The following is a 17,786-nucleotide window of genomic DNA, read 5'->3' on the forward strand; positions in this document are numbered from 1 at the left end:
TCATGACTTCTGACTCAGTTGCCAAGTATTTTAAGTGGGGATAAACAACTCAGGGTTGTTGGACTTCATGTTTATAATGCACGCAAGAATAAAAAATGCTCAATATTGGATTAGCTGCTTCAGCCATGGGTAATGCTCAGGCTTATGAGTGAAGCAGGAGGGGGGTGGAGTTTAACACAGTAAGGTTCATTAAGGATTCTGTCATTTTTATGATCCTTAGTCACTAAAGCAAAGAGAACCAGATGTTCTCTAGAAAGCTGTTTGCGGTATGCAGAGGAAGTGTCGGCACAGCAAGTATGAGGCAACAGAAGGTGCTTCGTTCCTGACTCTGCTATATGAGGTTTACTGTAGCTCTTGGCTGTGGGAAGGAAAGAAATGGACCTTAGGAAAAGAGAGGTGGGAAGAAGATGCACCAGCTCTAATAACGGAATTAAAGTGCAATTCAGACACTTAACCCAATCTTGCTCTCCTTTCAAGCTCACATTAGAACCGTATGTTCAGACTTTTACCCTTTGGTGCTGCTATAGATGCCAAGGAGTTAGAAAGCAACAGATTCTCTTTCTTATCACCACCACCAAGGTACCAACCAGGGCCAGCTCTAGGATTTTTGCCACCTGAAGCAAAAAATTTTTTGGCTGCCCCCCCTTTTTTTCCTTGCTGTGCCCCGCCCCCCCGACTCCGCCCCTTCCCAACTCCTTCCCCAAATCCCTGGCCCCGCCTTCTCCCCTGGGCGTGCCACATTTCGCCCCCCACCCATTGTTTCCCACAGCTCCCCCACCGCAACCCCCCGCCCTAGCTCACCTCCACTCCGCCTGCTCCCCTGAACACACCGCCACTCCCCTTCTGCCCACTCCCTCTTAGGTGAGGGGGAGGCAGCATGTTCAGGGGAGCAGGCAGAGCGGAGGTGAGCAGGGGGGAGCGCAAGAAGTAACTGGGGGGTAGAGGAACCGCTCCCCGCCCCAGCTCTCCTCCGCCGCCGCCTCCCCCAAGCGCGCTGCTGCTCGGCTTCTCCTCCCTGCCTCCCAGGCTTGCTGCGCAAAACACCTGTTTTGCATGCGGCAAGCCTGGAAGGGAGAAAGGGGGGAGAAGCGGAGCGGCGGCGGCGTGCTCAGGTGAGCAGGCAGAGGCGGAGCGGAGGCAAGCTGGGGCGGCGGGGGCACATTTCTAGGGGTGGCATGGCCGGCGCCGGAATGCCGCCCCTAGAAATGTGCCGCCCCAAGCACCTGCTTGTTTTGCTGGTGCCTAGAGCCGGCCCTGGTACCAACAGCAGCTTCTGCTAAGTCTGACAGAAAAATAAGGTCTCTTTGGTGCCGGCATCCAGTGAATATGGCCCCTGCCTAAGGAGACGGCAGCGTGCACGGGTGTGTGGGAGCCGACCTGCTTTTCCCTGCTGTCCCAGTGGTATCCCAAATTTTCGGGTGCCCTATGCAGCTGCATATGCTGCATATGCCTAAAAACGACCCTGACCACCAACCTAGACTAGACTGTAATGCGTAACACAAATATGGAATGTTCATTAATGAATGCATGGGTCCAAATTTCACCCTGGCATATACACCTTGCAAAGCCATCAGAGCTATTGGGATTGCACAAAGTGTGAAGCAGCACAGAATTTAGCACATCCTGTTTAAATCCTTTGACAGGAGTGGCCAAACAGCGGCTCACGAGCCACATTTTACAGTTAAAGTGCAGCTCGTGGAGCCCCCCCTGCCTCCCTTTCTCCACGTATCAGACTGCAGGGAGGGGAGCTCAGGAATTCTGCCCTGCAATGGGATGGTGGGGCTAGGGGATTCTGCCAAGCGGGGTCGGGGGGGGGGGGCACAGAGGGGAGGTTCTAGGGCTTCAGCCCCAAAGGAGACACCTGCTGGGGCTCTGCTCTTGCTGAAGTCCCAAGCTCCAGCAGGTGCCTCCCACAGGACTGAAGCCTTAGCCCCACCACCCTGCCACAGGGCAGAAACCCTGGGCCCTGGTAGGTGCCTCAGGCTCTTGAATGTCTGAAGATTATCGTGTGCAGCTCAGAGGGTCAGGAAGTTTGGCCATCCCTGCTCTATGGCATGTCAAGAACTCCAGCTTTACAAGAGAAAGCTTCAGAAAAAATATGAATCAAGGCAAAAACCTTACAAGTCAAGTACAATTTGCACTTATTTACACAAATTGCAACATTAAGAAAAAAACAAAACATAAACAGTCTCAATGACACAGATGACTAAATTAAAAAAAAAAAGAAAAACATCCCAGATCACAGGGAAGTTTAAAAACTGACTGATATTAAGCAACTTTGTATGTAATTGTCTTTTAAAAGCATTTAGGAAAAACTTTTGAAAGAGGCCTTGATTTCAGTCTCTGAATTAACTCTCAGACAAACCTGTTAACGAAAGATTTGTAACTATAAAGAAGAGAGGAGCAAAATTTGGTTCGGAGCCACACAAGCCAATGTTCTAGATGGAATGGGATTCTAATTAATTGCTTCCACCTCGCATTAACTGTGGCTCAAAATTGTTTGAATGCATTGTGTGTGTAATTTACTAGTACTGGATGACAAAGAACGTCCAATAGACTGCTAGGACCTTATTCCTCCATCAAGCGACCAGAAAAATATGTAAAAAGAAAAGGAGTACTTGTGGCACCTTAGAGACTAACCAATTTATTTGAGCATGAGCTTTCGTGAGCTACAGCTCACTTCATCAGATGTATGTGTATGTAAAAGAGACTATGACTGGTGTAAGTGTAAATTGCCACAGAAGGATTCAAACTACAAACCTAGAAGTATGAAAGGCGATGCATGAGAGGGGCAAAAAGGATCACATGCTCCTCCGCAGATGCCTGGGGAGGGGGCACATTTAGCAGGGAACTCCTGTGGCGAAAGGAGCCAAACGTGCGGCCACTGCTCCCAGGAGCCAGTGCCCTGCGCTGGCAGCTCCTCCAGGGCAGCTGTTCCAGTACCGCCCCCAGCCCTGTTCTCCGGCAGGGCTGTACAGACCCCAGGAGTTGCAGCCGCGTGGAAGGGCTGGGAGCAGTATAGCCGTGCCAGAGGAGCTGCCAGTGTGGGGCCACACATTCTGCTTCTTTCGCCAAGCCCTGCAGTTCAGAAATCTGTATCTGGCACAGTGGGAGGACCAAGGCCCCCCCAGAGGCAAATGTGAGATGGAGAGGGGACGGTGAGAGCATGGGGGCCCCGGGCTGGGGGCAGGGAGGGGTCACATGGGGAGGTCACATGCCCCTTTAGCTGATGCCCCCTTTTGTGTCCCTCCCATGAGTCGCCTAATCTGGGAAGACGTTCCAGAGATTAAACAAACAGCAAGACTCATCAATCATGGACACCCACACTTTTGAATCTGATGCCCTTTCAGTGACATAATTCCAGCAAGATAGCTTGAAGCATTTCCAATTAAATATTCCCATGGGACAATTTCATCATTTATTGAAAATGGAGTGAGGTGTCCATCCTAACCAGATCTAAAATTTTTGGAAAGTAATTTTTGTTTGTTACATTTGTTATTTTCCTCCTCCTATTTCCATTTGTGTTTCAGTACCAACACAAGCTGACCACCAGAAACCAGTCAACCAATATGCAGCATAGAGCCCTTTGCATTGGGAAATGCTGCTGGCCTTCTACCTGTGTTACATAATCTCCCCACATTTCATAGCACAAAGCCTGTTCTGAACTCCTGGTAATCCACAGAGCTAACCTGCAAATCTCTCGCTCTGGGCTCCCTATGTTGAAGGCCTGACAATAGTTTAACCTTACTTAAACTAAAATATGAGAAACAACCAAACCATAATAAATCAAAGTGTCCCTCTAGTTGTGGAGTTTGCAGCTGTTCCAAAAAGAGACCTAACATGCAGAGACACCAGTGCTGCTAGCCATGACATTTTTAAAATCCTTGTCATAAATATAAAGGGAAGGGTAAACACCTTTAAAATCCCTCATGGCCAGAGGAAAAACCCTTTCACCTGTACAGGGTTAAGAAGCTAGGATAACCTCGCTGGCACCTGACCAAAACGACAAGATACTTTCAAAGCTGGAGGGGGGGAGAAACAAAGGCTCTCTCTGTCTGTGTGATGCTTTTGCCGGGAACAGAACAGGAATGGAGTCTTAGAACTTAGTAAGTAACCTAGCTAGATATGTGTTAGATTCTGTTTTGTTTAAATGGCTGATAAAATAAGCTGTGCTGAATGGAATGTATATTCCTGTTTTTGTGTCTTTTTGTAACTTGAGGTTTTGCCTAGAGGGATTCTCTATGTTTTGAATCTGATTACCCTGTAAGGTATTTACCATCCTGATGTTACAGAGGTGATTCTTTCAGTTTTTTTCTTCAATTAAAATTCTTCTTTTAAGAACCTGATTGCTTTTTCACTGTTCTTAAGATCCAAGGGTTTGGTCTGTGTTCACCTATGCAAATTGGTGAGGATTTTTATCAAGCCTTCCTCAGGAAAGGGGATGTCAGGTTTGGGGAGAATTTTGGGGGGAAAGACGTTTCCAAGCGGGCTATTTCCCTGTTATATATTTGTTAGATGCTTGGTGGTGGCAGCAATAAAGTCCAAGGGCAAAAGGTAAAATAGTTTGCACCTTGGGGAAGTTTTAACCTAAGCTTGTAAAAATAAGCTTAGGGGGTTTTCATGCAGGTCCCCACATCTGTACCCTAGAGTTCAGAGCGGGGAAGGAACCTTAACAATCCTAAATTATTCTTCAAACTCCTTTATCCCCGAGAGTGCTGGTCAACTCCGGTGACCCAGGACAAACTACTGTGTATCTATTGTTTTTTAAACACGCTCATATGCAATGGTAATATCCATACAAAACAGCAGAGCCATATGAAAAACTGCATTTCAGTGTGCACCTTTGATCATCTCTGCTGCATTCTGCACAGTAGTTTGTCTCCACCAGGACTACCTCCAACTTTCCAAAACAATGAGCTGCTTTAAAACAGCTGCCATTCATTTATTTAAAATGGATTTGCCACAAAATTTGCTCTGAGTCTATTGGTCAGAAGAACTCGACAAACAATATTCAGACTTGGATCAATTGTAGACTTAGGGTATGGCTATACTTTGAGCTAAGGGTGAGACCCCTCCCCAGTTCGAGAAGACACACCTGCACTAGCTCTGATCCGGCTAGCACATGGCAGCAGATGGGATGGGACTACGATCCTGCCCACATACTTGCGGTGGCTAGCCCCTCCCATGGCTCATCCAGCTACGCTCTATGTTTCACACGCTTGCTGATTCAGGGTTAGTGTGAATATGTCTCCTCGAGCTGGGAACCATACCCCAGCTCAAAGTGTAGACATACCTTAAGGTCCCATATTTCCTTCAGACAGGGGAAATTTCTAGCTTTCCAGCTGGATAAATAGCTCTTGCTTCTAACTCTGGAAGTAACCAAGGTACCATTTTACAATTGTGACTTAACAGAAACAAGAGATACATTTCATGTCATTTTAGAATAGTGGCCTAAGGGAAGGAGGGAGACTGGGCATGTGCACACAGCCCCTGGCATGAGGGGAGAAGAATAAGGGACCCTGCTGTGGGGGAGGAGGAAGGGGCAGGCAGAACCCCTATCATCGGGGCAAATGGGATAATGAGGGTTCACAGAGCCCCTGCCATGCAGGGAGGATGAGAGAAGGAGGACCACATATAGCCCCCGCCATGTGGTGGTGGTGGGGGGCAATGGGACACACAACTCCTGTCAGCGGGGCAACTGGGGGACCCCGTTAACGGCAGGGGAATGGTGGGTATTGAGGACGAGGGAAATGAGGGTGCACATAGAATCCCTGGCAGGAAATGAAGGAGGATGGGAGGGTGGCACACATGGAGCTGGTGCAGTAGAACGGATGAATGCAAGGAGCCCCTGGTGTGTGTACTAAGCTCAGCCTACAGAAGCTAGGGAGCGTGCACTCCCCAAGTAGTCCAACAACAGAAATGAAATGGGGTCATCAACATCTCCAATTTAAGCGCACATAGCACATTCTGTTCTAATTCGATTAGACTCTCTATGGCTTTGATGTATATGGAGCAGAAAACAGATTCTACATGAGTCCCTTTGGGTGGGTTGACAAAGAGTACATGCCTGGGAGAAGACCACTAAGCAAAGCAAGTGATGCGGTTAATAAGCGTCTCTGCAAACACAACCCCATTTTCTTGTTGAATATAATGCCTCTCTTGAACATAAAATGAAAGATCTGGGGAATTAGCTCAATTTGGAGATTTGTGAACACAAGGGGATACTTTTTTTTTTAAAAAAGGGGGAGGGGGTAAAGCCAACATGATGGAAGTTTCCTCCCCACACCTCTGATGAGCAAAGGTAGCTAGACTGCAAAATAATCTCATTTCTGGATTTATTCCACTTGGGTAGATGAATCAATCATCTCATTTCTGGATTTATTCCACTTGGGTAGATGATTCAATCAAGTCCCCAGCAGATAGGACTAGTCCTTCCTTAAATTCTGTCAGATTCTTTGTTGAAGGGGAGGCACCTACTTACCATAATTTATGGATCAGAGATTGGCCAAAACCAAAACTGACCCAAATGTAACCAGACTTTGAGGGAATCCCAACTTTTTTATTTAAATCTGTTTCTAGTTTAAGTACACTACAACCTCAGAGTTACAAACACCAGCGTTACAAGCTGATTGGTCAACCACACACCTCATTTGGAACCAGAAGTACACAATCAGGCAGCAGCAGAGACCCCCGGAAAAAGCAAATATAGTACAGTACTGTATTAAATGTAAACTACTAAAAAAGGGAAAAGCAGCATCTTTCTTCTGCATAGTAAAGTTTCAAAGCTGTATTAAGTCAATGTTCAGTTGTAAACTTTCAAATGAACCAGAACGTTTTGTTCAGCGTTACGGACATTTCAGAGTTATCCATTCCCGAGGTCTGAGTAATTCTGAGGTTCTACTGTAAGTCTGTAACTCTAAGAAACCATGACCTGTCCTAGAGCTTTGGGAGCAACCATATTTCCCCCTGCCTCCCAACTACACTATCAGATTTAAGGAGTTGCCCCTAGGTGGAGCACCAGCCTCAGACAATGAGATGGGTTCCTTCCCCACAGTCAGCGCTAAGAGTGAACTCATTGTGCCTGCAGACATAAATCACAGTCAAGTGTTTATATTTATATTTCACCCTTTGCTCTCCTTTAATTTCAGCATTCAGAAAAAAAAGGGCAACAATAGACACTCACTAAACACCGAGTCCCTCCCTTATCATTTACGGCACTCACAAGCTCAGCTTCTGACAGAGGAGAGCAACCGAATCCTCTACGCTTGTTATGATCCTATACCTTTCTGGTTTTGCCTAGATTTACACCCAATTGTAGAAGAATTACCAGAAAAAAACCTGTCACGACAAAATTTCCCATCAACTCAGAATATCACTAAACCAGAAAGCAACCATGTCTTCATACTGACACACTCACAGAAAAGCAGGCAGGCTGGGGAATGAACAGCTGACAGGTGGTTTTATAAACTGTAGGGCTATTGATTTACTCACAGTTAACCCACGCTATTAACTCAAAAAAAGTAATTCTGAAAATTAATCGCAATTAATCACAGTTTTAATTGCACGGTTAAGCAATAGAATATCCATTGAACTTTATTAAATATTTCTGCATGTTTTTCTACATTTTAAAAATATATCGATTTCAATTACATCACAGAATACAAAGTGTACACTGCTCACTTTATATTATTATTTTTATTACAAATATTTGCACAGTAAAAATAATAAAACAGTATTTTTCAATTCACCTCATACAAGTACTGTAGCACAATCTCTATCATGAAAATGTAACCTACAAATGTAGATTTTTTTTTGTTACACAACTGCACTCAAAAACAAAACCATGCAAAACTTTAGAGCCTACAAGTCCACTCAGTCCTACTTCTCGTCCAGCCAATCACTAAGACAAACAAATGTGTTTACATTTATGGGAGATAATGCTGCCCATTTCTTATTTACAATGTCATCTGAAAGTATGCCCCTTCATGCTTCGGCCCCCATTCCAGAGGACATGCTTCCATGCTGATGACGCTCGTTAAAAAAATAATACATTCACTAAATTTGTGACTGAACTCCTGGGTGGGGGGGAGAATTGTATGTCTCCAGCTCTGTTTTACCCACATTCTGCCATATATTTCATGTAATAGTAGTCTTGGATGATAACTCAGCACATGTTGTTCATTTTAAGAACACTTTCACTGCAGATTTGAAAAAACGCAAAGAAGGTACCAATCTGACATTTCTAAAGATAGCTACAGTACTCGACCCAAGGTTTAAGAATCTGAAGTGCCTTCCAAAATCTGAGAGGGATGAGGTTTGGAGCATGCTTTCAGAAGTCTTAAAAGAGCAACACTCCAATGCAGAAACTACAGAACCAGAACCACCAAAAAAGAAAATTAACCTTCTGCAAGTGGCATCTGACTCAGATGATGAAAATGAACATGCATCAGTCCACACTGATTTGGATCGTTATCGAGCAGAACCCGTCATCAGCATGGATGCACGTTCTCTGGAATGGTGGTTGAAGCATGAAGGACATAGGAATCTTTAGCGCATAAGGCAAGCAAATATCTTGCGACACTGGCTACAACAGTGACATGTAAACACCTGTTCTCACTTTCAGGTGACACTGTGAACAAGAAGCAGGCATTATCTCCTGCAAATGTAAACAAACCTGTTTGTCTGAGAGACTGGCTGAACAAGAAGTAGGACTGAGTGGACTTGTAGGCTCTAAAGTTTTATATTGTTTTATTTTTGAATGCAGTTTTTTTTGTATATTATTTTACATTTGTAGATTCAACTTTCATGATAAAGAGATTGCACTACAGTACTTGTATTAGGTGAACTGAAAAATATTTCTTTTGTTTTTTACAGTGAAAATATTTGTAATAAAAATAAATATAAAGTGAGCACTGTACACTTTGTATTCTGTGTTAATAATGAAATCAATATATTTGAAAATGTAGAAAACATCAAAAATATTTGAACTGTATTTTATTATTGTTTAACAGTGCGATTAATCGTGATTAATTTTTTTAATCCCTTAACAGCCCTAATAAACTGCATTTATTGCCAAAATACAAATGGCTGGTTTTCCTGCAATGGTTCTTGTCCTTTTCAACCCCTTTTCTAACAAGTGAGCAAGTTACATCTAATAGTGTAAAAAAGTCATTGACATCTAATACTGACCAATAGCTATGGACAGAAATGGAAGGTATATTATTATTTAGAACTGTCTCACTGTTACCTTTTGCTCCTCACATCTATTTACTGGGTTCACCTTGCCTTATAGTTAGACTGTAAGCTCTTTGGGGCAGCGACCACTGTGCATGTTTGGGGGGGGGAGAGAAGGTGGCAATAAATGGGACTTGGTGCTACCACAATATAATAAATATGTAGACTGTATATATGGTTATGAAAACTACCACAAAACTCTTGGTATTTCACAAGTCACAACATTCATCTCAAGCTCTGTGTCTTAAGAAACACACACACTTACTTGTTCTATATAGCTCTTGGGGGGTGGTACCCAGCTCCACACAGGCCAGTGGCATTGTTTGCCATGAACCACTTGGAGGTGCTAGAACATAGCTCGAAGCCAAGAGGATTACTGCAAGGGTGTCAGCAGCATAATTCAGGGGAAGCAGCATGGGAGGAGAGTCCTAGGAGTTCCCTCACCCTGGCCCTCAGGGAGCTACCTGCCAAATTCTGTGAATACATCTAAAAACTTTTAAAAGGAATAAATTGTTCCCCTTGTGCATCCCTTAAAATGCAGCCCATTCAAGGGGCAGAACCTGCCTCTGCTCCCTTCGCAATGTGCAATACCAGCTTCATAAGGGGAAAGCAAAGGGAGTCAAAGGGCTTGTCTACCCTTAAAAGTTCTACCACTCTAACTATAGCCATATAGTTAACACAGTTAACCTCTCTAGTGTGGACACAGTTGTACTGGTTTAGGTCTGCTTATTCCCATACGAGGGAAACTAGAAAGGAACAAGCTATATTTTGTCAAATGCTGTGAAGTTTTACAGCAGCTTGTTTGGGAAGACTTGCATCAAGCACTCACAACACTGTTGCTTGTGTGTAAAATTGGCAGCCCAAACACATGGTAGAAAGGAGCTAATGGCACCCTATACCATGGCATATTCTTCCACTCTCCCTTCAGGTATGTACCAACATGTGCTCAACTCTGCCACCTCACTTCAAAGGAGCTACAGCAAAACTTTCAGTTTGGGTTTTTATTGGTCCAGTCCATTGAATCTGTGTTTGCTTGGACTTTCTGCCTCCAAAAACAGTTCCCGAAGTCAAAACCAGCAAGCCTTGCATGTACTCCAGTACAGGTGAGTGAGCACTACACAACACCACCACCAATATGTGTTCAAGTTTTTTTAAAAAATTATTTCTGCCTTGGACCTTTCTACCAATATTGGGATGGCTGAGTTCTAGTAGTTTGAATATTTGCAAATAAATACACACACTTGAATACTCTGAGAAAGTAAATTTTAAAATTTGTTCCCCACCTGACAAGTCAGATCATCCATAGAGGAACAGAAATGATAGCATGCGAGTTGTGATCTCAGACTAAGAAGCTCAAGTTTTGAACAGCAAATGAGAGTAAACTAAATTTGCAGGAGCCATCAAACAGTTTTGCACAGGAAAAATCTCAGCCTATTCAGGGTTTCTGCTTATAGGGAGAAGGCACAATTCATCAATAATTTGTTTACTACAGGTTAGTCTCTACTCCTATTCCCACCCTAAAAGCAACATAGGTGTAACACTAAACCAGGTGACTTTTGCATGGCTGCAGTGCAGCATAGCCATACGGACAATTGCACGTGAGCCTTTCAAAAACTGAAACATTAGCTGCTGTGGAATAGAGACCTGATTTGCCTTGGGTGCTCAGTTTATGGGCAGATTTGTGTAATCCACTGGTCAATGAATGTTATGACTCTCTCTCTCTCTCTAGTCTAGATGATCCAGAGGATGTGAATCTGTTACAACCCATGTAGACACAAAACCTGGCTCTTGAGCTCAAGTGGCAGAAACTCAAGCTTTCAGTTATGTAGATTCAATCACCAGCACTGGCCAAGACAGAGATCATACTTTTAGTACCCTTGATGTTCTAGAGTCCAACTGTGTTACTGTCCAGGGGAGGGAAATCTGTTAAGAAAACAGAAAATCTTAGTTCACAGTCACACTAAAGAGCACTTGAGAACAGATGAATTTCCATAGACATATTTAACCTAATGAACAGAACTCAATGTAGCTTAAAGAAATGAATGCTGCTTGTTACTATCAAAGTCTATGTTTGTTCTGTGTCATTCTGGAAAGATAAAATAAATATCCAGGGACATTTCCAGGGATCAATCAGCATGATTGTGAAGTTCCACATTTCTTCCAGGCTGTTCTCATTAGAAATGGCAATTCTGCATATTTTGAACAGTTTACACTACAAGGATTATTAGACTAGTACAGCAGCATAATGTACAGAAGTTACTGAGCAGCAGCTCACTTCATTGCAAATTGGTAACACTTGAAAATAAGGGTCTAATCATTCATTCCTTTGGCACCAGTCAGTTCTGCCGCATGCACATGACATACCATTTAGAGAAAACAATTGAGGATATATTGTAGGGAAAAGCCCTAAGCTAGCAATTGTGGGACAGGACCTTTTCAAACTAATTTCTCAGACTATTATCCTATGCAAAAAGTGATGCTTCAGCTCCCAAGTGCAACTAGTGGAATTCTGCATCACAAGCAGATTACAGCAACAATCAAAGGCAAGATCCATTTTATTCTTGAAGACAGGTTTCAGAGTAACAGCCGTGTTAGTCTGTATTCGCAAAAAGAAAAGGAGTACTTGTGGCACCTTAGAGACTAACAAATTTATTTGAGCATAAGCTTTCGTGAGCTACAGCTCAGTTCATAGGATGCATACTGTGGAAACTGCAGCAGACTTTATATACACACAGAGAATATGAAACAATACCTCCTCCCACCCCACTGTCCTGCTGGTAATAGCTTATCTAAAGTGATCATCAAGTTGGGCCATTTCCAGCACAAATCCAGGTTCTCTCACCCCCTCACCCCCCTCCCAAAAATCACACACACAAACTCACTATCCTGCTGGTAATAGCTCATCTAATAGTGACCACTCTCCCTACAATAGCTTTGGATGAGCTATTACCAGCAGGATAGTGAGTTTGTGTGTGTGGTTTTTGGGAGGGGGGTGAGGGGGTGAGAGAACCTGGATTTGTGCAGGAAATGGCCCAACTTGATTATCATGCACATTGTGTAGAGAGTTGTCACTTTGGATGGGCTATCACCAGCAGGAGAGTGAATTTGTGTGTGGGGGGGTAAACCTGGATTTGTGCTGGAAATGACCCAACTTGATGATCACTTTAGATAAGCTATTACCAGCAGGACAGTGGGGTGGGAGGAGGTATTGTTTCATATTCTCTGTGTGTATATAAAGTCTGCTGCAGTTTCCACGGTATGCATCCGATGAAGTGAGCTGTAGCTCACGAAAGCTCATGCTCAAATAAATTGGTTAGTCTCTAAGGTGCCACAAGTACTCCTTTTCTTTATTCTTGAAGATACTCTGCAACTAAATCCATTAGAAAAATTAAGTGAAGGATAAAATACTAGGTAAGTAATGAATCTTATCCAACTGGACATTAATGACATGTTAACATCTGTTACTGAAGCCCAAGATGACATAACAGACCATGAGAGAGCACAGTGATGTACTCTACATGTGAAAGGCATCTTTCATGAATGACATGGAAGCTGGAGTAATCTCTCAGTCATGCAGACAATCTCTCCAGGTCATTAGTTCAGAGACATTAAGTAAGTTTTGTGGAGAAGTTTCCACTGTTACTGCCCCTGCTTCACTCTGTATGGATAGAAGACTCCCTCCTCCTGCACCAAATTCTTGTATTCACCATATTTGATAAGAATCTAAGATATGAATAATTTCAGAGAATTTACTGGATGAATTTCACATTTCCAATCACATTTTCTCTGTGAAGAGACAGAAAAACCAAGATCTGGTCATTCAAAATTAGACAATGAATAATCTGCACAAATAAAGCTTAGCTTGTAGCTGTTTCCTGAGCAGTTCATTGTAAAATACTGGATACTCAAAATTACTTGAATTTTGAATATGTAGACTCCTGGAATGGCTTCTCTCCTCCGATTGGAAGAGTGACACTATTAGAATCTATTTTCGGAGGCAGTTGTGCTTACCGATTCCAAATTTGCTTTTCATCATTCTTCTGCAATATTTGCTTAAAATTGACAAGACATTCCAGAGTGAATTAGTTTGATGAACTATTAGTAGAAAACAAATGCAAAGGCAATCATGGAAGCTCATTTTTTAAAAAATTCAAACTGTTTGAAGGAGAGTTTTTGAAGTATGTAACCAGCTCTAGCTGCAGTCGAGACTGCTTTTTACAGCTAAGTAATTTACTCCAGGAAATAGGCTTTGTAACAGAAACAATGATGTCCTGAATTAACAAGGTATGAGCAGCTGCACCTCTGTTATATCAGATCTACAGGATGGTTGCCTTTACGGTATAGTGTAAAGCTTTCCTCTAAAGTGTGTGCGCATTAGGAGTGGGTGTTCCTTAAAGAGGGCAGCTTTTCCCATAAGGATTTGCATTTACATAGTGTCTAATCAGAACATTAGAAGCCCTGGAAGTAATTGTGTTATATATACAGTATAGTAAAATGAAGTGCAAGAGGTCAAACAGACTTACCGAAAGTCTCACAGAATGACTGAGCAAGATGGTAAAAGAACTAAGAGGTCTAGTTCCTCAGCCTCTGCTACATCACTTGATCACTCTTCCTTCTAAAACACACTCCCATATTGCAATAGAAGCCACAAGAAGACTCAGACAGCAAAGCAAAGCAAAGCAAATACAAGCCTGAATGAAGCTAGACACATGTTAAGAACCTGAGTCCACAGCGACCAGACAGAATTAAATCCCCCAAGGACATAGGGACAAATACACTTCTGGTTTAACCGGTCATTCAACAGAGCTACTTTCTGCAGCATTTTCCATGCAACTCCAGGGTGAATGAGTAAATTAAGACTGATCCTTTCTGCATTAATTTACCATGTTGCCTTCTAAGGAGTTGTGGGGCAGTGGATTTTGAGAGATTCCCTGGCAGTGCTCCTCTGGTAGGAGCTGTGCTGTCAGGGATCCAACTGGCATGAGGCCCCTGCTAATCACTTTGGATCTGCTGGTTTTGAAGGTGGAAACCCCTAGCAAACTAGGACAGGTGAACCCCGCAAAGAAAACATTAGAGTTGACAGCCCTCTAAGCTAATAACTCCTTCACAGGAATGTCCTGTTCATAACCTAAGAACTTGGATTCTTCCATTTCAGCAGAGAACTGTCAGCCTGAAGCCACCCCGCACCTCCATATAGGGCAGTCACACAGGAAGAAGCTGTAGCAAAGAGACAAGTTCAAAGTGGATGATTCAGGCTCTGAACTGAGAGTGGAGAAATGGCCTCTCCCAGTACAAGTATGAAACCAGCAATTCCCCACCTTAATGAACATGGATGCTCAACAGTTCCTATAAGCCACTTAATCTATTAACAAGCATGTAGAAAAGGAGGACTTGTGGCACCTTAGAGACTAACCAATTTATTAGAGCATAAGCTTTCGTGAGCTACAGCTCACTTCTTCAGATGCATATCGTGGAAACTGCAGCAGGCTTTATATATACACAGAGAATATGAAACAATACCTATTCCCACCCCACTGTCCTGCTGGTAATAGCTTATCTAAAGTGATTTCCAGCACAAATCCAGGTTTTCTCACCCTCCACCCCCCCACACAAATTCACTCTCCTGCTGGTGATAGCCCATCCAAAGTGATAACTCTTTACACAATGTGCATGACAATTAAGCTGGGCTATTTCCTGCATAAATCCAGGTTCTCACATCCCCCCCACCCCCATACACACACAAACTCACTCTCCTGCTGGTAATAGCTCATCCAAACTGACCACTCTTCAAGTTAAAATCCAAGTTAAACCAGAACATCTGGGGGGGGGGGGGGGGGTTAGGAAAAAACAAGAGGAAACAGGCTACCTTGCATAATGACTTAGCCACTCCAAGTCTCTATTTAAGCCTAAATTAATAGTATCCAATTTGCAAATGAATTCCAATTCAGCAGTTTCTCGCTGGAGTCTGGATTTGAAGTTCCGCCGACGTGCACGGGCTGAAATTGTGGAAAAGCAGCATCACTTGCCCCATAACCTCAGCCATGCGGAACGCAATGCCATCCACAGCCTCAGAAACAACTCTGACATCATAATCAAAAAGGCTGACAAAGGAGGTGCTGTTGTCGTCATGAATAGGTCGGAATATGAACAAGAGGCTGCTCGGCAGCTCTCCAACACGAGTTTCTACAAGCCATTACCCTCTGATCCCACTGAGAGTTACCAAAAGCAACTACAGCATTTGCTCAAGAAACTTCCTGAAAAAGCACAAGATCAAATCCGCACAGACACACCCCTGGAACCCCGACCTGGGATATTCTATCTACTACCCAAGATCCATAAACCTGGAAATCCTGGGCGCCCCATCATCTCAGGCATTGGCACCCTGACAGCAGGATTGTCTGGCTATGTAGACTCCCTCCTCAGGCCCTACGCTACCAGCACTCCCAGCTACCTTCGAGACACCACTGACTTCCTGAGGAAACTACAATCCATCGGTGATCTTCCTGATAACACCATCCTGGCCACTATGGATGTAGAAGCCCTCTACACCAACATTCCACACAAAGATGGACTACAAGCCGTCAAGAACACTATCCCCGATAATGTCACGGCTAACCTGGTGGCTGAACTTTGTGACTTTGTCCTTACCCATAACTACTTCACATTTGGGGACAATGTATACCTTCAGATCAGCGGCACTGCTATGGGTACCCGCATGGCCCCACAGTATGCCAACATTTTTATGGCTGATTTAGAACAACGCTTCCTCAGCTCTCGTCCCCTAAAGCCCCTACTCTACTTGCGCTATATTGATGACATCTTCATCATCTGGACCCATGGAAAAGAAGCCCTTGAGGAATTCCACCATGATTTCAACAATTTCCATCCCACCACCAACCTCAGCCTGGTCCAGTCCACACAAGAGATCCACTTCCTGGACACTACAGTGCTAATAAACAATGGTCACATAAACACCACCCTATACCGGAAACCTACTGACCGCTATTCCTACCTGCATGCCTCCAGCTTTCACCCTGACCACACCACACGATCCATCGTCTACAGCCAAGCTCTGCGATACAACCGCATTTGCTCCAACCCCTCAGACAGAGACAAACACCTACAAGATCTCTGTCAAGCTTTCTTACAACTACAATACCCACCTGCAGAAGTAAAGAAACAGATTGATAGAGCCAGAAGAGTTCCCAGAAGTTACCTACTACAGGACAGGCCTAACAAAGAAAATAACAGAACGCCACTAGCCGTCACCTTCAGCCCCCAACTAAAACCCCTCCAACGCATTATTAAGGATCTACAACCTATCCTAAAGGATGACCCAACACTCTCACAAATCTTGGGAGATAGGCCAGTCCTTGCCTACAGACAGCCCCGCAACCTGAAGCAAATACTCACCAACAACCACATACCACACAACAGAACCACTAACCCAGGAACTTATCCTTGCAACAAAGCCCGTTGCCAACTGTGCCCACATATCTATTCAGGGGACACCATCACAGGGCCTAATAACATCAGCCACACTATCAGAGGCTCGTTCACCTGCACATCCACCAATGTGATATATGCCATCATGTGCCAGCAATGCCCCTCTGCCATGTACATTGGTCAAACTGGACAGTCTCTACGTAAAAGAATAAATGGACACAAATCAGATGTCAAGAATTATAACATTCATAAACCAGTCGGAGAACACTTCAATCTCTCTGGTCACGCGATCACAGACATGAAGGTCGCTATCTTAAAACAAAAAAACTTCAAATCCAGACTCCAGCGAGAAACTGCTGAATTGGAATTCATTTGCAAATTGGATACTATTAATTTAGGCTTAAATAGAGACTTGGAGTGGCTAAGTCATTATGCAAGGTAGCCTGTTTCCTCTTGTTTTTTCCTACCCCCCCCCCCCAGATGTTCTGGTTTAACTTGGATTTTAACTTGAAGAGTGGTCAGTTTGGATGAGCTATTACCAGCAGGAGAGTGAGTTTGTGTGTGTATGGGGGTGGGGGGGATGTGAGAACCTGGATTTATGCAGGAAATAGCCCAGCTTAATTGTCATGCACATTGTGTAAAGAGTTATCACTTTGGATGGGCTATCACCAGCAGGAGAGTGAATTTGTGTGGGGGGGTGGAGGGTGAGAAAACCTGGATTTGTGCTGGAAATCACTTTAGATAAGCTATTACCAGCAGGACAGTGGGGTGGGAATAGGTATTGTTTCATATTCTCTGTGTATATATAAAGCCTGCTGCAGTTTCCACGATATGCATCTGAAGAAGTGAGCTGTAGCTCACGAAAGCTTATGCTCTAATAAATTGGTTAGTCTCTAAGGTGCCACAAGTCCTCCTTTTCTTTTTGCGAATACAGACTAACACGGCTGTTACTCTGAAACCTAACAAGCATGTGTCTTTCACAGTGCACAGATCATATGGCTTTTAAAAGGGGAGTCTGGAACAAGGGAGACCAGACAAAGGTACAGAAACTTAGTAAGTGCCCTGGGGGGGGCAGCTCTGAAAGCCAACCTGTGAGAGAGTCAAAT

The 17,786-nt window shown here is 43.8% G+C and overlaps 1 protein-coding gene across 3 annotated transcripts in view; it reads right to left on the reverse strand.

Moving 5' to 3' along the window:
* The window catches only part of LOC140914687 (uncharacterized), a 147,963-nt gene that overhangs the window by 77,321 nt on the left and 52,856 nt on the right, over positions 1-17,786 (reverse strand). The window contains exon 1 of one of the 3 annotated variants that reach the window (XM_073353145.1): positions 9,500-10,843. The exons of the other annotated variants lie outside the window; for them this stretch is intronic. The gene's annotated coding sequence lies outside the window, so the exon portion shown is untranslated. Of the gene's footprint in view, positions 1-9,499; positions 10,844-17,786 lie in introns of those variants that run through there. 3 annotated transcript variants of the gene reach the window in all.

The sequence above is a fragment of the Lepidochelys kempii genome, chromosome 7 (assembly GCF_965140265.1).
Source record: "Lepidochelys kempii isolate rLepKem1 chromosome 7, rLepKem1.hap2, whole genome shotgun sequence".
NCBI classification, from domain to species: Eukaryota; Metazoa; Chordata; order Testudines; family Cheloniidae; genus Lepidochelys; species Lepidochelys kempii.